This window comes from Podarcis muralis, chromosome 1, assembly GCF_964188315.1.
Source record: "Podarcis muralis chromosome 1, rPodMur119.hap1.1, whole genome shotgun sequence".
NCBI lineage: Eukaryota > Metazoa > Chordata > Lepidosauria > Squamata > Lacertidae > Podarcis > Podarcis muralis.
In genome coordinates, this window is record NC_135655.1 from 95,864,731 (window position 1) to 95,887,796 (window position 23,066).

At 41.7% G+C, this 23,066-nt stretch overlaps 1 protein-coding gene across 3 annotated transcripts in view; it reads left to right on the plus strand.

Moving 5' to 3' along the window:
• Positions 1-7,179: 7,179 nt before the first annotated feature.
• Positions 7,180-23,066, plus strand: part of MGAT5 (alpha-1,6-mannosylglycoprotein 6-beta-N-acetylglucosaminyltransferase) — a 124,950-nt gene continuing 109,063 nt past the window's right edge. For 2 of the 3 annotated variants that reach the window (XR_013394518.1, XM_028744719.2), the window contains exon 1: positions 7,180-7,520. The gene's annotated coding sequence lies outside the window, so the exon portion shown is untranslated. Of the gene's footprint in view, positions 7,521-8,092; positions 8,236-23,066 lie in introns of those variants that run through there. The other variant, XM_077935637.1, reaches the window with a different exon arrangement.

The following is a 23,066-nucleotide window of genomic DNA, read 5'->3' on the forward strand; positions in this document are numbered from 1 at the left end:
TTGCATTGTTAAACTTCTGAATAGATTGAACTGTAAATCCCAGCATAAGACACAGCCATAGGTCTCAACAATTTACCAAGCAGAAAACAAAAATCTTAGAATCATAGAATCATAGAATCATAGAGTTGGAAGAGACCACAAGGGCCATCGAGTCCAACCCCCTGCCAAGCAGGAAACACCATCAGAGCACTCCTGACATATGGCTGTCAAGCCTCTGCTTACTACGTTAATTAATTGACTACATTACTGGAATGCACTCTGTGTCAGGTTTCCCATTAAGATGATCCAGAAGCTGCCTCTGGTGCAAAATACCACTGACCAGTTGGTATCTGGTACAGCAAGTAGGGGGGTGGGGGATCATATTGCTCTGATCTTCCAAACTTTGCACTGCCTCCTTCTGAGCTGCTAGACTGGTTCAAGGAGTTTGTATTCATATACAAAGCCTTGAGTGACCTGGGGCTCAACTACCTGAAGGAAAGCCTTCTCCTGTTTTGTCCCATACGATCATTAACATCAGCAGGAGATGCCCTGCTTATTGTCCCACCACTGGCTATTGCTAGCTGGTCAGTGCTCCATGACACAAGGCACACACCCCCAAACTCAGCCCTCCAGATGTTTTGGGACTACAACTCCCATCATCCCTAGCTAACAGGACCAGTAGTCAGGGATGATGAGAACTGTAGTCCCAAAACATCTGGAGGGCCGAGTTTGGGGGTGCCTGACACAAGGCATTCCCCAAAGCAGAACCTAGAACCTAATGGAACTGTGAGATTATGGCTCTCTCTCCTGATTTCTGCTTGATAGTCCCCCATACGGGATATTTTTAGACATTATGTGTGTGTGTGTACACACACACACACACACACACCCCACCAGGCCTCTGGAGTATAACAAATTTTCCACTGACTGTGCTGCTTTGTTTTATCCAGTTTTAGTATGGTTGGTTTGTATGTTTTCTGCTAAGTTTTGTTTGTTGTTACTGAAACCTGTATTGTTAGTCACCTTGGGTTCCAATTAGGATGAAGGGTGAAGTATACATCTATAGAAATAAATATATCTGTTTTTTTCTTATAATCATTCATTCTTGACAATCACCACAAACATTTCACAGTGACTAAAAAGCATCCAAGAGAATGCAGGTCTGAACTCTGCTAACCTTATTTCACCTTAAGTCCTGAAACTGAATAGGGTTCATACACACACACACACACACACACACACACACACACACACAACCTGCAGCATGATTTCTGCTGCTTTCTCTTTATGAAAAGAGCCGGTTTTACAAAGCGTATGAATCACAGGAGAATACTTCTAAAGTTGCTCATCCTTTCTAACGGAATAAGTCCAAGGCTTTGATCACTAATAACCTATGAGCATTATAAATTCCAAATATCTCATTAAATGTCAAGGGCTTTTTATACATATTTATCATAGAATACTATATGCTACAATGTACAATGTACAACTGCAGATTGTGCCAGCCTTCCTGGAGATAAAGACTTCAATGTTTGTGAATTTAATTAAGTCTTCTGCAACTGCATTTCAGAATCTAATGTATGTGTCTCCCCTGAAAAACAAATTAGTAGTATTTTATACCAATTATGCTTTCATCTACAGCAGCCAAGAAAATTGTACTACCTTGCCATTTGGTTTTCTTCCATTACTATGGATAGTTTTCTTGCATTATTCAGGCTGGGTCTTGCAAATGGTACAACGTGCATAAATATATCTAAGGTTGTTTGGCTATTGGCCTAACATATTAACTTTGTTCTGAACACATATTGCAATCTTCATATGAGTTACACAGGAAGTAAGTCCCATTCATTCCAGTGGAAATACTCAACTTTTATTTTAAAAAACCCAGAGAATTTACACTGACCACCAGATGTCACCCATCTTCCATTGGTTGGCTCTATGCATTTGTCTTTAAAAATACCCCAAATGTTGACTCCAACAAATTATTTTGCCATTCATAAGCAAATGGGGAAGGGGCCATGGCTCAGTGGCAGAGCATGGGCTTTGCATGCAAAAATGGTCTGAGGTTCAAGCCACAGCATCACAAGGTAGGACTAGGGAAGACTCTGGCCTCAAACCCAGGAGACCTGAGGCCGCCAATCTATGTTAGCAATACTGAGCTAGACAGCCTGATAGTCTTATCTCAGGACAAGGCGATTTCCTGTACCAAGTAACTTAGTACCAAGTAACTTAGACTGCAGCAATTCCTTTATCTTTGTTGTACTACAGTTCAATTTTTCAATTATTAGTATTATTATTTTCTATTAAAATAATTATTCATGCAAGTCTGCACTCAGCAGAACAGTATGCCATGGAATATCTTAGATTTATTTTATTTTAAAAAAATATATTGCTAAGCATAGTAATAGCAAATATGCACACTGTATTCCCTGTTCTGGGCCAAAAGGCATGAAACAGGGAATAGAAAAGAGACCAAATAAATAAAATCAGAAATAATGATGGGGTAAAAAAAAACAGGAGGCTTTGCAGTTCCTGATTTAAGAAGATACTACGAAGATGCATGTTGGAGCTGGTTGAAAGAGTGGGTGTTACTTAAAAATAGGGAGGTTTTGGAATTGGAAGGTTGGGATAAAATTTATGGATGGCGTGGCTATTTATTTTATGGGAAAATACAAGTACATAAAAGATTTACAAATCATTTAGTGAGAAAGGCCTTGTTTGAAGTATGGGAGAGAACAAAGGAGAAAATTATAGAAAAAACTCTGTGGTGGACCTCCTCAGTAGAGGCAAACTCCACACTTTAAAATAATGCAAAAAAATTGTGGCTAATCTAGAAAGAGTTGGTGGAAGAAGTGAATGAAAATCCTAAATTAAAAGAGTATGAAGAATTAAAAAAGACGGGAATAAATTGACTGGAATATTTTCAATTGAAAGCGACATTTGAGAAAGATATAAAGTGTAGAGGATTTGAAAACAAAACATCAAGGTTAGATAAAGAAGTTTTACAAAATAATCAAAAATACTCATAAAAATATATAAACTATTAAATAATACACAAACAGATCAAGAAATTAAAAGGAAAATATGTTAAAGTGGGAAAAGATTTAGGTTACAAAATTGATTATAAAGATTGGAAAAAAAATTGGACAAAGAAAAATTTTGGACAAAAGAAAATTTTATGAAGATGCACCACAGATGGTATTTGTCTCCAGACAGGTTGGCAAAAATGAATAAATTGGGTAATAATAAGTGTTGGAGGTGCAACAGAACGACTGGCACTTTGTATCATATGTGGTGGTCCTGCCCTGAAATTAAGACATTTTGGAATATGATACATGAGGAAATTAAAAAATTGATAAAAATATCATACAACAAAAGAGCAGAATCATATTTATTAGGAATCTTGAATGGAGACAGCCCGAAAGAGAAAATAAATATTTTCCTGTATTCAACAACAGCAGCAAGAATGCTGATAGCCAGCCATTGGAAAGGAAACCACATCCCAACCCAAGAAGAATGGTTGAATAAACTATGCAAATATTTAGAATTATAATTCAGAATAATAGTATAATTCAGAAACAACGGAAATGTTTAAATGATTATTTATAAAGACAAGGATCAAATACAAGGTTTTGGTTGTGTTTAGAGTAAATTTGTGAGATACCCAGAGAACTTAGCGACCTGATTATTTATATGAGATTCTTTGGGAGAGAAAAATATATGGAATAACACATACAATTATGTTTAAAATGTCTATAGGAAATGCAGTGTAAGAGGTGGAAGTCATTCAATGACATTTTATTATTATTTGTTTATTGAAATACATGTAGAAAAAAATTGGAAGAAATTCTTCCTACTTTCTTCTCTTTCTTTTTCTAATTTTTCTTTCTTTTTCTTATTCTTTCTTCTTTTTCATTCTTATTATTTTCTCTTCTATGTTTTTCTTTTTTTATTAACAGCATTATGGAGAATTTTAGATATATGTATGTAATTGTAACACTTTGTTGATTGATTTTGATTTTGTAATAATTATATAAAGCTAATAAAATTAAAAAAGGAAATAAAGTAAAGAGACCAAATAAATAAATACACGCCTTAAAAAAACCAAAAACCCTTCCAGGTAGTGGAAGTGACAAGTGCATATGACAGTGCCCCTCTTTTAAAAGCCCAAATAGAATGTGCTTATAGTGAACTCATTGCTCAAATATGTACTGTATTTAAAAATAAAAATGTGATTTGGCATGCTGTGGGGTGTATAAACCTATGTAAGGTTGTGTGCTATGGGCATTTAATTTGGGCAAAATATGGTGCTTGGGTAAATAAAGATGAAATGTAATAAGAAAGGATAAATGAAAGTAAAAGACGAGAGAAAATAAAAGCACACATGGTGATATGTTAAAAGCCCAGCAATTAGCATGCTCTGATGGTAAATTAAAATGTCACCTGCTCTAGTCTTCCGTCAGAACTAAGTTAAACATACCCTCTAATTTCAGTGATCCCCATTAAATAAGGCCGAAGATAGAATCTTGAGAATATTTTCTTTTTTTGCTGTGAAATCACTAGCAGTTTAGCTTACAGGCCCCTGTCTGTAAAGGTCTGATCAAACTTACATGCTCTGATCATACTCTACAGTATCAATATATAGGTCTGGGTAACAGTGTCTTACAGTTAGTGACAGGCCTATAACATCTTTAACATTGAAATTTATGTCTTGGAGTATCACCATATAGTATTCATAGAGGAATGTGGCAAATCTATAACGGAAATATGATGAAACACACATCTTACATTTTAATCGTTGGGCAATCGATACAGAAAGATATTATTTTGAAATCTCAGGCTGCCAGATAGTAAGAGTGATGTCTCATTTATACGCTAGCCACCCTTTTCGTCTAAGCCATTGATTGTTTTAAACTGTCTTTTATCAGACAAGCCCAATGCAGAGTTAGATTCATTGATTTCAGAGGGCTCCTGTGCACCTAACTGCACAAATATGACTGCAAGCACTATTAACAGCTGGCAAACACTCTAACAGAAAAGGTTATAAATTCCATCAGGAGAGGATAAGATTCATATATGTTAATAGGACTCTTCCATATAAATGACACTGAACTTATTCTTGCTTGATCTGCTTTCTTGATGGCTGTATTTCAGACCACTTTGACAAAATGGAGACTATTTTAATTGATGGCTTAAAGAACAGTATATATAGCCAACATTAGTCATACTGGGAGTAGACTCACTTAAATCAGTTTGTCTACTCTGAATATGACTAATGTTGGCTGTTAATAACTTTTAAAGTATATATCACAAGGTGCAACCCTAACACAAAGCTGACATTGACACCCCAAAAATAGGACCTGGCAACTGATGCGTAGGGTGCTAGAGATGCCAAGAAGCTTGTTTTCTCCTCTTTCCACATCATTAAGATCTCGCTTCTCTTTCTCTCCATTGTCCTTATTTTCTTCTGCAGCAGGAATGGGCAACATGGTGCCCTCTAGATGTTGGTGGGCTACAGCTGTCATGATTCACAGCCAGCAAGACTAATGATCAGAAATTTATGGTAGCTGTAGTCTGACAACATCTGAAGGGTTACTCTGCTGTAAGAGTCAAACTAGGTGTGACATTTGTCATGTAGTTTGGCTTGGCATGACTGATTGAGCCATATCTGGACCAAGACATGGTGTGAAGGGGTCTTCACACCATGAAGCCCCTGCCATGATGCCCCTGCCGCATCCTGATTCACTTTGTCTCTGCCCCTCCCACCAACCTCAGTCTAATTTCAGGCAGCCTCCACCTCCTTGCTCTAGCTGCCACCTTCCTCTTCCTTAGTCAATCCAGAGCTCAGCAGGGAAGGGGAAGGGGAGGGGCAAAACTAGAATTGATGGGTGTTGCCTGTCATTAGCTCTGGCTCCACCTGCTGCTGGTCTCCTTGCAATGGAACCAGCCACCATTGCCGCCACCAAGTGAACGGCAGTGACACCAGTGACAGGAGGATGGGGTCTGCATCGCAGGGGATTGGGCCAGATGATCATCAGGGTCCCTTCCAACCACTGATTCTAATTGGTCAGGATTCCCCCTTGCACTACACATGGGAGGGTCTATATCTGTATCACCTCGCTTGTGAACAATGCTTGCAATGCATGACCATCTGAAACACCCCCAGGCATTCTTCAAAAAAGTTTTGGGGGTGGCCATTTGTACCACAGTTATTCAGTACATGATGGCTGGCAGCTGATTGTGTCAACTGACTGAATTGGAAAGCATTGCATTTAGGGGTTGGTATTTGCTTGTTGAAGTGGTATGGAAATGTGATATTTGAGCCGGACGCTCATCCACCACGTGTTAACAGCTGTCAGGCGTGTGAGCCTTTAATGCGTGGGGAGCTGCAATACAGAGTCGTCGCTGGTTCTAAATCAGGCTCTCACCAAACTTCCCACTTCTCGTTCAGTAATGGGTATTTACTCAGAAAGCTCCTATCTGTCATTGTGGTTATGTGTTTTCCACTGCCGTGCATTGTGCACGTAATCTTCGTGCATGCATCATTTGAAGTTTATGCCTTGGTACCTATTAAGGTACGAAACCCTGCACTGCAGAGCAGTCCATTGGGTTGCCTCTAGCCGCTTTGGGGCCGTGGCCAGCAGACGGGAAATCTATGAATGTCTGTGCTTTAAAAAAAAGGAGGGGAGCGAGAGCGGGAAGTTTTAGGTTTATCTAACCGTATTATGTGTCAATGATGCCCGGCCGTCTCGTCGGCTAGGCGGGGACTTTTGCAACCGTAAACGGAGAGGGTTTTGTGGGGAGGTTTTCCTGGGCAACGGGACCCGGGAAGCTGCAGATGCTTCCTGCTCATGCAGTGTTGTTTTACACACAGAGATAAAGGATTTAACCCCTTCCTGCTGAGGACTTTCTGGAGCAATGTGGGACGTGCTGCCGCTCGGCGCATTAAAACGACAACAAGGCGGCAGCCAAACGCTCACACGGTGTCATGCGCCTCCGCGGAAGCCTGCCAAGAGCCTCTCTCTCTCACGAGTCCTGATTTGCTGCGGTCTTTCTCCCAGGCCGGTGGATACGAGTGTGGCACTTTGGAGACGCTCCCTTTCTTTCGCGGCAGGCGGCTCTCTCTCTCTCCCCCGCCCCCCCGCCCCTTGTTGTTTTCGTTTGCGCGCGCTCGCCGCCAGGGTGGGCACTTTGCAGACGCTCCCTGGCTCTCCGGCGAGGCGAGGCTGCTATACATGCTCCCGGCCGGGCGGGAGGCTCGTAGACGCTCCCTGCTCGGCCCGGGCTCCTTGACCCTGCCGCAGGAGCCGGCGCACACGGAGCCGCCGAGCACGGGCCGCTCCGCGCGGGGTTCGGACGCTGCAGTGGCCAGCCTGGCCCTTGGAAGAAGCCGAGCGCCGAGCGCCGCCGCCTCCGACGCCACTACTGCGTTGCTCCAGGTCCGGCCTCCCCGCCAGTCCGGCGGGGGGGCCAAGCCCCGGCCGCGCTCGGGAGAGTAGGATGGGCGAGGAGGGCGGCGGGGCGACTCGCCGGCGAAGCTGGTAAGCGACGGGGTTGCGGGGCTTGTCTCTCTCTGTCTCTCTCTCTGCTCCACTCTGCTCTGCCCCCGTGTAACCCGAGAGCAGCACCGGGAAGCTCGCTTGGAAACGCGGCTTCTCGCAGCGCCGCGAGGGCCCGGCGGGGTGTGCAACGGCGTTGCCGGGCGCCGGGGAAGGACTACGGGGGGGCGGGGGGGGGAGCGGAGTGCAGTGGCTCCGTCTCCCCTCCCTCCTTACTCCGCCGTAGTTAAACGTGCTGCTCCTCTCCTCTCTCCCGCCGCCCCCACCTCTGTGTGGTCAGGATGGAAGCAGTTCGCCTTTCCTCGCCCGCATTTACGCGGAGGGGGGTGGAGAGCGGCGGAAGAAAGAGCGTACTATTCCCCCTCGTGTGCCGGAGCAGAGGCGGGCAGAGGGGTAGGTCTGCTCCTTTGCTTGCCTGCCTGCGCCTATAGGGTGGAGAGCGCGGTTAAAATGCTGCTTCGCCCTCGCTTGCCTTCTGGAGGCAGAGCAGCTCTGCCAGGGCGCTCCTCTCTCGACGGAGGAATGGATGAGGGACTAGGTGGCTTCTGCTTCCTGCTCTCCAGCGCGTCCCGCGTGGTGGCCGCGTCCGGTGCACAGTCACTTCCCTGCTCGGGTATCTCCCTCTCCCTCCCTGTCAGTGTGGACGACGAGGGTGTGTTATCCGGTCCCTTTTCTCTCCTCGGCTTTTGTCAGGCGGGTAAGACCAACAGGGGGGGGGGGGGGCTTTTCCCTATCATTAGGACAGTAATTGCTTCTCGCCGTTCTTCCTGGCCACGAGATTTGGGGAACAGGTTGCCACACCTGCGTCTACTTTCCAGGTTGGCTGTGTGGAGAAAAAGGAACCTGGGAAGCTGCCTTACGCGGGAGTCAGGCCATTGGGCCAGGTCGGTCCCCATTGACGTGCAGCGCCTCTCGCTGCTTGGGGATGCCGGGGATCGAACCTGGGACATTCTGTACGCAAAGCAGATGCTCCAGCCCTTTTCGTCTGCCTCCTACTAAGGGGCATTTTCCCTTGGTGTGACGGTTTTTGGGGCGGGTGGGCGGCAGGCTCGAGTTTCGCTCCCCTGCCTTGTGCGTCCCCCTGAGCAAAGTCTGCCACCTTGCTATCTTTTCTTGAGGGAATATAGTAAACATTATTACTGGGATATATCAAAGTGTTTCGGTGGGATGAGGGAGCCCCCTTGCCTCTCTTCCTGGCTTTTTCAGGCTCTGGTTCCTAACGTGCACGGCTGTTTGCTTCTAGCCTTTGTCTTTGTGGACAGCTATTATTGGTCTTCCATGAAAGAAAAGTCTTTTTTCTCCTCTTCTCTTCCCTCCCCCCACCTCCCAGTGCCAACAAGCTGGTGGTGATGTTCCCAGCCCAATTTCCGAGGGAGGGATGCAGCTTTTGCCAGTAAAGATACTCCGCCAAGTATCTTCATGGCCCTGAGGGATGGCTGCAATGCCTTTTTTTTTCTGTGTCACCCAGCAGAAGGAACACTTGTTGGCCTTCTTTTGCCCACCCTGCCTTCCCTTTGGGCTGGTGGATTATGTGATGCTTCCCTGAGATTGTAGTGAGAGATGGGAGGTGTGTGTGTGTTGCAGGGGACTATCATTCATCTGCTGCATTTATACCCAGCCTGCATTTGCATTGGAGGTATGTGCAGGAACAAAGGGGCCTGGTGAGTGTGTCCCCTACGGTGTGCACTTCAAGCTTTTCTTTGCTCTTCAGGAAGAGCACTTCTTTGCGCTTCTGGAAGAGACTCAGGGTGGATTCAGAAATTCAGCAGCTCAGCCAGAGTTTGAATTTCCCTAAAGCACAAACACACAAATATGTGGCTAGGAAGTCCATAGGGAACCTGAGGTCACTGAAAGGCACCTACAGCTGTTGTCTGGTGGTTTTGTGCTATTGGAAATGACATGTGTCTGTATGTATGGCTAGGGGGTGGGAATTGGCCACACCAGCAAACTTGGCATGTCAACATTACATTGACATTTTATACTGAATTTTTATACTGCCCTTCATCCAATCATAGGGTGGTTTACAGTATAAAAACACAAAAATATATAGCATAGTAACAAACAAAAACAATAAGCTTCTCACCCCGCACATAGTTTAAAAGGTCATATATTGTTGTTATTATTTGTTAAATTTCTATTCCCTCTGTTGCTGGATAGTAATGCCACAGTGGCACCATACCTAAAGCTACTTCAGAATGTAGCACACGTCATGCTAAATATGGCAAAGCCAGAATGTTAAATCTGGGCATTAAAATTCCCAAGTCCAGTGTAGCATGCTGTCACTTTTTTTGCTAATATAAATGATAATTTTATACAGAATGGAAAAGAGCGGTGAGATGGGTTCATTCCACAGTGGAATTCAAATATAGCACAGCATGAAATGACAGTAAACAATGCAGGGAGAGCAAGCATACTCTCGATAAAAGATAATGAGGTATACTTGTGTTTTCCTAGGCAAGGATGGCCAAAAGGTTTATTATGCTCTGTGAGAGGAACATTGCACAGAACACAATGAGTGGGAACACTGGCTTTTAGTGTTGAAGTAGAAAATAACTTTGTGGTATTGACTGACTTCTGTATTTAGCCTCAAGTTTGCTTAAACTTATCCACTGCAAATCAGAGGTATATAAGCATCCCAAAATGTGAAGTTGGTAGAGTGCTCCAAAATGTTTGTGATTTTGAAAGGATGGTTCATTTTGGCATGCTGTGATTATGCTTTAATGGGGAGGACTCTTTGAATTGTGTGCCGTAACTTAAACAGTAGCTTATTGGTCTGATTCTGTATTCCTTGTATATGCAAATTTCTCACAAAGGTCCACAGGTGTTCTGATTGCTCATGGAAGGCTGTATCAGGACCGATATGTTTTTTAGTGGGGAGAGTGGTAGAGATTAAAAATTCATAGAATTGTAGAGTTGGAAAGGAATCCAAGAGTGATTTAGTCCAACCCCCTGCAATGCTTGAATCTCAACTAGATCATACATGACAGACTGCCATCTAACCTCTACTACCTAAAAACCACCAAGGAAGGAGAGTCCACAACCTCCCAAGGAAGTCCGTTTCACTGTTGAGCAGCTCTTACTGCCAGAAAGTTAATCGTCTTGTTTAGTTGGAATCTCCTTTCTTGTAACTTGAAGCCATTGGTTTGAGTCCTACCTTCCAGAGCAGGAGAAAACAAGCTTGTTCAATCTTCCATTTGACAGTCCTTAAGATATTTGAAGGTGGCTATCATATCTCTTCTTAGTCTCCTTTTTACCAGGCTAAACATACCCAGTTCCCTCAACCATTCCTCCTAAGGCTTGGTTTCCAGACCCTTTATAATATTGGTCAGCCTCATCTACACACATTCCAGCTTGTCAATTTCCTCCTTAAATTGTGATGCCCATAACTGTACACAGTAACTCCCAAGGCACAATAGAGTAAGAGTATTACTTCCCTTGATCGGGACACTAAATGCAGCTTAAAATAGCATTAGCTTTTTTTTGCTGCTGCTTCGCACTGTTAAAGCATGTTAAGCTCGTGGTTTTCTAGGATCCTTATATCCTTTTCACATGGCAATTCAGGTGTCCCCCATCTTGTAGTTGTGCAACTGGTTCATGTCTAAGTGTAGAACCTTACATTTTTCCCTATTGAAATTCATCAAAAATTATTTAATGGCTTAAATCCTCCATTAATATATTTCCTAAACCTTGCACATTGAGGCACAGTAATATAGTTTGTATAGTTAATAAAAGTGAAGCGTAATTTATTCATCTGTTAGAAAATAGGGTTTAAGTAATAATAATGCTGCAATACAAATTTATAGATGTTTTCATCTTAAAACAAACCTTATTGGAAGTAGAAAAATTTATTAATTAGTTACCCATTCAGTGTATCTAGTGTATCAGACTTTCTGCACATTATAGATAAATGTCTTATTGTGCTGCACTGCTTGAGTTCAAAAGTACTGTGGTCTGAACCCCTCAAATCTCCCCACAGTCTCTTGGACTTCCCCATAAGTGTTCAGTCATGCTATCTTCAGAGTAGAGCTGGGGAAAAAAAATCAGATGTCTGGTTGCTGAAGGATGCAAAATAACAAATAAAAATGAGGCTGTGCCTAAGGCTGCACTCCTGTATCCTTTTACCTGGAGTAAGCTTAGCTGAACTCAGTGAGTTGACATGGATAGGGTTGAGACAGCTATAATCTTTCTTGCATGTCTTGTCTCCTCAGAATCATTTTTCCCCATCCTAGATCCTAAAAGTCTGTCAGCTTGAATGCATGTAAATATCATAACTCTCTGTGCTGATAAAACCAAAATTCTACATGTTAGATGAATTATTGCTGCTTGTACATGTTCATCTTCTGTTGCTTTCTTGAACAGAGGTGGGGATGCCAAGGGACTCTGTTGGCAGATGTGATGGCATGAGAAATGTGATTTATCTATACTGTGACCTCATAATTCCCACAGCTGTATTTATTTATTTTTGTCTTTTGAGGAAAGAGAGAGAGAAAATATGACCCAACACCCTTTGGAGTTGATGGGGAAACTCCAGTTGATCATAATTAAATTTAGTTATGAAAATGTTAAGAGCCAGTGTGGTGTAGTGGTTAAAGAGCGATAGACTCATAATCTGGGGAACCGGGTTCGCGTCTCTCCGCTCCTCCACATGCAGCTGCTGGGTGACCTTGGGCTAGTCACACTTCTCTGAAGTCTCTCAGCCTCACTCACCTCACAGAGTGTTTGTTGTGGGGGAGGAAGGGAAAGGAGAATGTTAGCCGCTTTGAGACTCCTTCGGGTAGTGATAAAGCGGGATATCAAATCCAAACTCCTCCTCCTCCTCCTCCTCCTCCTCTTCCTCTTCTTAACATGCTCTGTTTTGTTCCTTAGGTCTACATGTAGCAACAGTCTCATATTGGGTATGCTTGCCTAATATATTTGGCTGAGGTACTAATGGTGTGGTAGAATGCTGATATTCTGATTCTCCAAAGTGAGACAAATCTGTTCAGTACAGACAACATACAGTAATGCATACATGGCATTAGTGTAAGGAAGGTGAAAGCCTATGGATTCTTCAAAAATCTTCCTGGTGCATCTGTGAGATGCAATCATAACCACTGCCTTGATGGAGCCGAACAGGGATAACTAACCCAACTTCCTGCTTTTAACAGAGCTTGACTAGATATCAGTGGGTTCTTAACAGCGTGGGATGAATCCAGAGGCTATCTCTTGTTTGTCTTCAGTTTCTGGTATGCTGCCCTTCTGCATAGGAAAGCCCTGTTGCCGTAGCTTGACTAACAGTCATTGGTAAACTCCTCCATGTCTATCATTTGTGTGAAAACAGTAGTAAATTTCCAAGTGAGGGTTTTTTTTTAAATAAAAAAACCCCAACTGTTAAGTTCCTTTTCCATCATCCTTGTTATTTGATTGATAATGAAGACAGCCATTAAGGCGCATCTCAGCTTGTCAGGCAGAATGATCCCTCCCTCCTCTCCCTGTGTACTGTTCTACTGGGAGTTCTTCAGACTCCCCTGAACCAAATTCAGGGAGTGCATGGGGGCGAGAGATTGGGGAAAATCCCATTTTGCAGGAAGAAGTCCTTTCACAGGGCTTCCCCTGACAGGAACTCATTAATTGAATTTCCACCTAAAGTCTCCAAGAGAACTGTTGTTTTGGAGAGTTGAGATCCCTGCATTTCAGGGAGTTGGGCTACGGTTACCCTTGGGGGCCCTTTTAACCGGTGTTCAAAACTCCCATTGTTCTAGGCGCATTTTGTGACAGGGAGCAGTTTCTGAGCACTGGGCACAGTACTAGACCTAAGATTTCAGATTAAAACTGCAGAGTGGAAGCAAAGGAGGACCTTTTCCTTCCTCTGCACTTCCAGCCACTCTCTGAAGACTAGAGGAGAGACCCTCTTAAGAATATTAGGGGGGTGGGCAGGTGAAGAACTAGGCTACGTGAAAAATGAGCATAATATTTTAGCTGTCGTTCATTCATTTTCAGCTTTGTATTCTTGTTATAAAAACTTGTGTCTAGACATTCCGTTGTTGTGCCCATAACCTAGGTTTAAGGTGTCATTTAGCTCCTAGCTTTCATATCAGTTTCTAACACTGCTTCCAACTCTACAGTTCTTTGACTCTATGAACCTGCCTAGTGCTTACCCTACCTTGAAAGTCATTGCTCAAGGTGGCTTGCAAAATATAATACCAAGTGTAATATAGAAATCCATAATTAGAACACAATTTCCAAACTTCAAAGTCTGGAAATTGCATCAACAAGAGCCAATACTTAACTATCTATTAAATCAAGTAACAAATTAATTTTGTTATGGCATCCATCAAAGATTGCAACAAGAGCATTTTAAGACAGTAGGTGTCCATACAAAAAAGAGAATTAAAATGTTGTGACAGAGGTGACATTACATAAAAGTTCTGTGTTGTGCCTGTGAGCTATCCATCTGATTATGCATTTGTACTACTGGAGTTAAGTCTCTGTAGCTCTGTTTTTCTTGAATCATTAGCTTTATTAGGTAGTGTGTTTTTTGTTTTGTTTTTTTGCCGTGTGTGTGTGTGTGTGTGTGTGTGTGTGTGTGTGTGTGTGTTGTAAGCCTCATTGAGATTCTTAGGAGCCTAATGGACAGATATAAGCTTGTAAAGAGAAGAACAAAGTAATATTCCAAGTATTGGGAGTCTTTGTCCTGTTTCTTTAAAATGTAATGAAAATATGAAGGTTAGACTTAATTACAAAATTTGGCACAGATCAGAGCAGCATAGTAGTAGGTGTTTAACACAACTTTTTTGCATGCTTGTGTGATCATTTTTGGTATGGTTCACAGTATATTGTCTTATATAAATTATGAAGAGTTCATTTTTGTGGATTTTGTAAAATTATTATAGGGGAGGATCCTACAAATGTGCCTAGTAGCTGGAGTGGGCCAGCTTTCTTGGTTTCTGCTCCACAAAGGGTACCTGATTAGTATCTGCCTGATTAGATTTACAAGGTTGCAGAGGCAGTCACATGTGCCATAAATCGCTGACATTGAAGCCAAGGCAATTTGGGCCCCATTTTTGAATGTAGTACATATGGCTAGCAACTTGCTAAAGTCAGTTGCCAGAGACCAGGTTCTGCACTTGAACAGAATGCCTGTAGATACACCACAGTCTACAGTCAGATGGCTTCTCCCCACTCTGAGTTCTGGTTGCATTTCCGGCACCACAATCTAGACTTTTTGTAATTATATTCCTTTGACCACAGAGTTTCTTGCTAGCCATTACAGAGTAGCTGTGTTCTGCCACAGTTGTTGCAATTTGGGCGAAGTCGCTAAGGGCATGTTCGCCTAAGGAACTTAAGCGCTGGAGACACATTTCGCAACCAGAAAGTTGAGATTCTGAAGAAATCAGTATGCTAGTCATCATCCAAACACAGGCTCTCAGTTGTCACGCTATCTAGGCAACTAGCCTGGTACATTTCTATGTCTGTCTTAGCACCAATGTATTTTCTGAATTTCAGTACTACTTTCCTGTTAAGATAATTAGAGAAAAGATAAAAAGATGAAGGAGGCAGAGTCCAAAATGTTGTTAAAAGGATGGCGCTGACTTTATGAGACTGGCAGTATGGTACGTGCTGATGAAAACTCAGTAATGGAATCCCAGGGCCAGACTGAAAAATGGCCAGGTATCGTGTTGCAGTGTTGTACAACCCTCTTTAGAAAGATATTTTCCTGCTAGAGGGGGGGAAAGTACATTCTTAATTTTTTCAAGAAAAGATAAGAACAGCTGGTAGCATTCTATAAATGATGTTTCTAATAATCTATGGGTAATATCCAACTAAATTACTTGAATCCATTGATTTCAGTGACTCTACTCCTCCAGTTCGAGAAATCACATTTGTACATCCTTAATTTTAAAATAATAAAATGACTGGTCATATTAATCTAAGGCAGGCATAGGCAAGCTCAGCCCTCCAGATGTTTTGGGACTACAACTCCCATCATCCCTGACCATTGGTTCTGTTAGCTAGGGATGGTGGGAGTTGTAGTCCCAAAACATCTGGAGGGCCAAGTTTGCCTATGCCTGATCTAAGGGCAATATTGAACTAAGCTACTTAAATCCTTTGATATCTACAAAAAGTGTGACTTAACGTTGGATATCATTGTAATTTGGGGGTTGGTTTTTTTTTTTTTTTTTGGTAACAAGTAGTTTTATTGAAAAGAATTCAATTATAGATAATTTAGACATCATTTAAGGACAGTTTTCCTAGCAGCTTAAAGCAGGAGCAGCTGAAAACAAAAAGAAATTTGAAATGCCTCAAAATAAGCTAAAATCCAGATGAGAAAAGGTGTGACAACTCCTCCTCCGTCCCAAGAATGGATATCCAGAGCCTTCTGATTTGCAGGGATGGAACAGGTATCAGGAAAATATTCCTGTGGTCAAGGGAACATGAGATAGCTGCCTTATACCATGCCAGAATACTCATCAGTATCCTCAGTACTGACTGGAAGTAGCTCTCTACAGATTCAGGCTGCATAATTTCACAGCCTACCCGGGGATGCAACGGATTGAGCCTGGAACTCTTGGCATGCGAAGCATGAGCACACCTCTCAGTGGTAGAGTAAATGTATTCTGAAAGTTTATTTGTCCTAGAGCAGAGTTCTTAAAATTGGAATTCCAGGATGTTGATGGACTACAACCCCAACCATCCTCAACCATCTTAGCTAATAGTAAGGGATGGTGAGAGTTGGAAGTCCAACAACATCTGAGGGCACAAGGTTGGGGAAAACTGTGCTAGGGGACTTTACGTGAAATTACCGGTGAAGTTGGAAAATATGATGAAACGACCCTTATATATGGACCTGGAACTAGAGAAAAGTGAAAGTTTCCTCAAGTATTCATCTTTGAGTACACTTTGTTTACAGCTTTCGTTGGAAATATTGAATTGCAATCAATTTGTGACCCTTGAATTGCAGCTTTGCTAATGGTGAAGTGGTTTTTTGTCTGTCTCTCCAACTCCTTACCCTTACCCTATACCACCTTCCATGCTGTCTCCCCAGAACCCCTTAGTCCCCCAGAACAGATTCTTGGTGTGTGTGATGCAGGGGGCCTCAGTAGGAAAGAATGTAGCCTGTCCTCCTTTTACATTACTCTGTGATCATCACCTGAAGGTTTTCTTTTTGTGTCTCTCCTCCATGAGAGGTCTGGAGTAGCAACTCATGAATGGACTTTCTTCTGTGGCTCCCCATTTGTGGAATGCTTTCCTCAGGGAGGTTTGCACCTTCTTTACATCTATTTAGGCATCAGGCAAAAACATTCTTCTTCTCCATGACCTTTGGCTAATTAAACAATCTATGGCCTTTTAAACTGGGGTGGATTCCTCCCCCCCCCATTATTTTTATACTGTAAACTGCCCTTTGATCCTGAGATGAGGGGCAGTATATAAAATTGATAAGTAAATAAAATAAATTCAAAATATCCTACAAATATATATCACTCTAAATCTGTTTTCCCATTCTGCCAAACCCTTTTCAGAGAGGATACAGAGCCTGAGAGGCAAAAGAAGAAAGTAGCACCTGTTGCCTTTGATGAGTCTTCTGCAGCAACTTTGGGCCAGAAAACTTTGGCTGCACACAAACATGCAATCATATACTCCCCTATCAAACCCTTATATATTTAGTGTTCTAAAAATTAACTTTGCTCGAATGATCTGGACATTCTTAATCTACCATTCTGTTTCAACAGTAACTAGTCATATGTTTCCAGAAGCTCGCATACAGAATATGATCAGGAATGATGTCCTTTGCTTTACTGGGAACTGTTGAGTCAACTGTCTTTTTCCATACTGCAGTGAAATTGGGAAAGGGGTTGTTTGTATATTTCTTGCCTTACTTGCATAGTGCTTTCACTGTACGCTGTATCATGTAATGTTTGAGCAAGAAGATGCATGCTTGTTTAAATGAAGGATCACCTTCTGAAATGTGGCACTTTCTTAGGCAAGTCAATCAACAAATTGCGCCTTTTGGGCAATTTTTGGGGTCTTCCTAAAAACGAAAAAGTTTCGGGGTGTCCTGGTTTTTACTTTTTGAAATATGGCAACCCTAATGGCATAGACCTGGAGCAGGTTATTTATGGTGAGGTTCCCTGGGAAGTTGGTTGTGTTTCATTTAGGATTTCACTGAGCAGAAGCAATTTGTAAGTAATAGTGTGTGCTGAGAACAGTACAGATCTATGCATCTACAAAATGAAGTTGTCAAAATTAAGCAGGTAATCAATATGCCAACTGGGATGCCTACAAACTGACTTTAAAAACAGAACCTGACTTCTTTTCTTCCCATTAGCTTTGCTGTGAAAAAGACATATTTAGCTATATGCAAATCCAGTGGTGATTGATTAGCCTTGCCTCAATCCTCCATATTTTAAGCAGAGTGCTTGCCTTTTTTCATTTACAAAGAACTGAGTGTATGCTTATTCAGTTAAATGTAAACCTGTTCCTTTTGTGTACCTTTTTATTTATTAAAAAAATGCATAATGAAGTTTGTTAAAAACTATGATACTGCTACAGGGATGTTGATGAATGGGTCATGATGTCATGGACTGAGCAAATTAGCCTACTCAGGTTATATGCATTTATACAGAACATATGAATACTTGGTTGGTTGCAATACAAGGTTCCAAGTAGAAGCAATTTGTAAACTGTGCAGATGATTCACTTTTCTTTTCATATTTCATGTTGTTTCTTTCTTATGCAATTTCTGGTGTTGGGCTTTTGGGTGTGGTTCATTATGGGTAACACAAGTAGAAGCCAAAACAAGCTAGAATAGAAACAGGAGCCTGTGATGTAAATAAGGGGTTCCACTATAATAGATTGGAATTATTCTTTCTTCTGTTCATATTCAGGCAGATACATGTGTTACCCATGCAGCCTCCCACTCAGTTATGTACCTTCATACTATGTCCCACCTAATCAATTGCTGACACTTGAGGAAAATTTGCATTGCAGATAAGTTGACAATACAAAAAGTATTGTCTTCTTGTAAACCTGTTGGTCTGCTAAAGTGTTCATAGGGTGGATCTACACACAGGGAAAAACCCTGCTACAAATAACTCAGAAATTAAATCGTTGAAACTAAAGGAAAAAAAGCTATGTAAAAATAACATAGAAATTTGTTTTGCTCTCTGGCACCATCTGGTGTTGCATGTTTATAACACATTCAAACTGTTGTTTTTTTTACTAATGTAGCTGAATCCATAGTCTGTGTGAGTGCTTGCTTAATTAGCTAAAATTGCATAGTCATTTACTTCTGTTTTAATAATCTAATATTTGTTATCTGTTGAAGGCTGGTGGCCAGAAGTTGTGTCTTTTAGTTTAGTTGTGTTTGTTTCCAGTTGTTTCATGATACAGCTGCAATGTAAGTAAGTCAAGTATGTGGTTTTTAAGGAATAAGTTTAAAGTTAATTTATGTGAATGTGTTTAACACCACTGCATATGGACTCACATCTGCAATCATAGTTTTCTTTTATTCAAGAAAAACAAATGGAGAACTAACTGGATGAGAGAGGGTTCATGAAGGATTGCTGTATGCCTCCTTAAGTTTTATATGGAGGTTGCTCTTAATATTTTAGCCTTCTACATTACAGTCCGGAAGAAGATTTCTTCCTCCCATATCATAATTGGGATGTGACTCTGGGGGAGTCAAATGTGTTTGTGAAATGTCACATGTTTTAATCCTTTTAATCCTTTGACTTCATTTTTTTATTATTATTATTAAAATGGCTTCCAAGTTTGTATTCTGGACTCTTGTGGTGCAATGAATCTTAGTTATAAATAAAGGTCTCAGTTCTGTTCTTATTGTCTGTTGGTGATGGTAATTAGCCTCTTGTTAGGCTTCAGTGCATCAGTAGGCCTCATTTCTTGTCAAGAAGTATTTGAGAGCTATGTTACCTCTGTATTTTGCATTATGAAGGCCAATAAAATGACCTTTAAAATAGCCTGAGAGACCATTGTGGTGTAATAATCTAAAACAAAAAACACCCTTCTTTCTATTAATAGGGATGCTCAGAGAACATTATAAATAGATGGAATTCTTAAAATATTCTGGTAAAGGAATATTTATAGAAACAGACAAAGCCTTACATAAATGGCTGCTTTTACAGATACAGATCTGCTTAAGAACAGATACAGGCAAACTTTTAAATAGTTTTTGTAATTCTTACTGAAAAAGTTATTCATGAGTTTCAGTGACTTTCCTAGGAACATAAATGAGACACTATATTAGGTAGGTGTGCGTTCTGTTTTCCTGTTGAGTCTCTGGTTGTACTTTCTATTTCTGAGTAGCTTTAGCCAGTGGCATTTTTGTTTTGATTGCTCACTTGGCCAATGAGTTTTACTTTTTGCATATATGGAAGAGCAAGATTCAGGCATGTCCAAAGTCCATTTCGGGGGCCAAATTGGTTGAGTCCGGTCCCTGTTTATTTCTTTGGGTAAAATCCTAAAAAAACCTCAACAACTTCAACCCTTAAAACGCTCAACAAACAACTTTGGGGTAAAATCATAAATAAAAGCTCAACAGCTTCAATCCTGAAAAAAGGTTAACAACTTTGGTTGGCCCTTTGGTCGGCCCGCACGGCCCTTCACTTCATCAAATCTGGCCTTCTTTGAAAAAAGTTTGGACACCAACATGAGCCTTTTTATAAAAATTCTGGGTTTTTGAAAGCTGTAAGTTTGAAAGCAGTGACAGAAGAGCTGGTCAATCATGTCTCATTCTTTTTAGATCACTGCTGTTGTTGCTTATCAGTACTGTGGAATGTGCTTGGGGACAGACAAGTAGTTCTGACGACTGCACCATGCCTATGATTGCCAATGAAGTCAATCAAGACAAGTATGGGCATTCCAACTAGAATAATCATTGTGACCCAGTATGTGGGCATAGTGCCAGACAAGTATATATACTGATGTCCTTGGAAGGAGTTTTGCTTAGCCAAGTTGTAGCTGGTTTCCAGGCACAGTTTTCTGGGGAATATTACTTATCAGGACGACTGTAAATGAAAAGCTCAGCTCCTGAGATAAGCTAACTCAATGAAGGTCATGAAATGAAAGTTGCTCATCTTGATCCTTCTCCACCTCCTTCAGTAACTGCTTCTCAAAAAAACCTTCTCCAGATGTCACTGATACTCCATGGACAATGGAGGACTGTTGGGTAAGACGTCCCAAACGGATTTCAGTGACTCAAAAAATTAAGCCATAACAGGTGTACAGATAGCAGCATGGCTTGTGAAGGTCATCATGATAATAGGTACATTCGAGCCAAAGTGAAGGACATTTTAACCCACATTGATATCAGAGAGGCTTCTTATAAGTGTTAATTTGTCTGGAACATGGCCAGCCCAACTTCCAAACAGCCAGAGGCTTGTCACTTACAAATCTTCAACAGCTCTACAACAAAGTTTTTGAGATGTAGCTGCCTCATGGGAGCTTAATATTGTTAATGCAATGTCAAAAATGTTGCACTGGGGCCTTGCCAGCTGCTAGCCTATTTCATAGAGTCTTACTCATGAGTTTCAAGAAATTTATAATGGAGCGAAAACTGTTACAGTGAAGTTTGCAACATGATCAGGTAGTGCTGACTGTAATCACTGTTACATATGGATCACAATGAACTGGAACCTGCTTCAGGCACATTCTACTGCTGCAACAATTGTGGAGTTGGTACTTGGCTCTAAAAGGATCTTTATAGTTTAAATCAGGAGTCAGCAAACTTTTTCAGCAGGGGGCCAGTCCACTATCCCTCAGACCTTGTAGGGGGCCGGACTATATTTTGAAGAGGAAAAAAGAGAATGGATTCCTATGCCCCACAAATAACCCAGAGATGCATTTTAAATAAAAGCACACATTCTACTCATGTAAAAACACCAGGCAAGCCCCACAAATAACCCAGAGATGCATTTTAAATAAAAGCACACATTCTACTCATGTAAAAACACACTGATTCCCAGACCAGCAGCAGGCCAGATTGAGATGATGGGCCGGATCCAGCCCCGGGGCCTTAGTTTGCCTAAGGTAAAGGTAAAGGTACCCCTGCCCGTACGGGCCAGTCTTGCCAGACTCTAGGGTTGTGCGCTCATCTCACTCTATAGGCCGGGAGCCAGCGCTGTCCGCAGACACTTCCGGGTCACGTGGCCAGTGTGACAAGCTGCATCTGGCGAGCCAGCACAGCACACGGAACGCCGTTTACCTTCCCGCTGGTAAGCGGTCCCTATTTATCTACTTGCACCCGGGGGTGCTTTCGAACTGCTAGGTTGGCAGGCGCTGGGACCGAACGACGGGAGCGCACCCCGCCGCGGGGATTCGAACCGCCGACCATGCGATCGGCAAGTCCTAGGCACTGAGGTTTTACCCACAGCGCCACCCGCGTCCTTAGTTTGCCTACCCATGGTTAAATGGTGTTTTGAAAGCCTGTTTTAATGACAGGTGGAAGCAGCTAGTCACCCCATCTCTCTGCTGCTCAGTTTTTGGTGAAGGCTGTCAATCACTATCCTGAGGGACTGTTGTATCTCTTTGGATGGAGACTCTATTAATAGTCACCGGAAAAGTCTAGAATAATTGTATGATACCCATGCTTCTGGTGGGCTGCCTTCTTAGCTGGGAATTTGGTAGTGGACCGAGGCTGCTGTTACTATATTTTTAATCCTCATGAACCAAAGGGAAAGTTTGTGTATGTATACAGAACTCTATTTACTTGCACAGGAAATCCCACCCACCGCCCCAAACTGCCGTTTTTTTACAAGAACTATGTGGGAAAGAGAATGAATGTAAAGTATAATTGTAGAAGATAAATGTAGGTCTTTGCTTGTGGGATATCCAGTTCTCACAGGCTTGCCTGAGGAAAAAGTAGCGAAAGCAAGCTGGGAAGAGGTCAGATTGGCTTGCATTTGAGGAAAAGATTGATGAAAATTAGTGAAGGTGTTTGTACCATTAAGGATAGATTATCAATGATCCTTAATTCATTTTGACAAGAGGAAAGACCTGTTCTGCAAGCTAAAAAGGTTGCATCACTTAAGTCTTAGAGGACAGGAGAACAATATTTCTATCTTGCTTTGTGGTAGCAAGCCCAAAGGGAACAGATAGTCTATCTTTAGTTCTGGTGAAGCCTAAGGAAGAAGATACGGATGGTTTGATCTTTGATCTTTCTACTTTTAAAACAACAACTGCCACCTGTAGAGCGAACCCACAATTTCATACCACCAATTGCCTTTTAAAGCACAGTATCATAAGATTTCTCTTTGTTCATGAATTAAATTGTGACTTGATTTATTCCCATTGTAATAGCATAAGAAAAGTCTTATCAGCTTTTCACTTCCAAAACGACAGCAAAATGCCAATAACTTAAAATTTTATTTAAAAAAAATATTTTTAAAAGAAAAATAAATTACAAGATCATTTCTTAGTTCCAGGATTATTAGTAGAAACACACATTATAATCCTGATTATATATTTATATTTGTTATATTTAAAACATTTTATTTTCACCACGGCAGTGGTAGCAACAGTGGGTGAGGCATT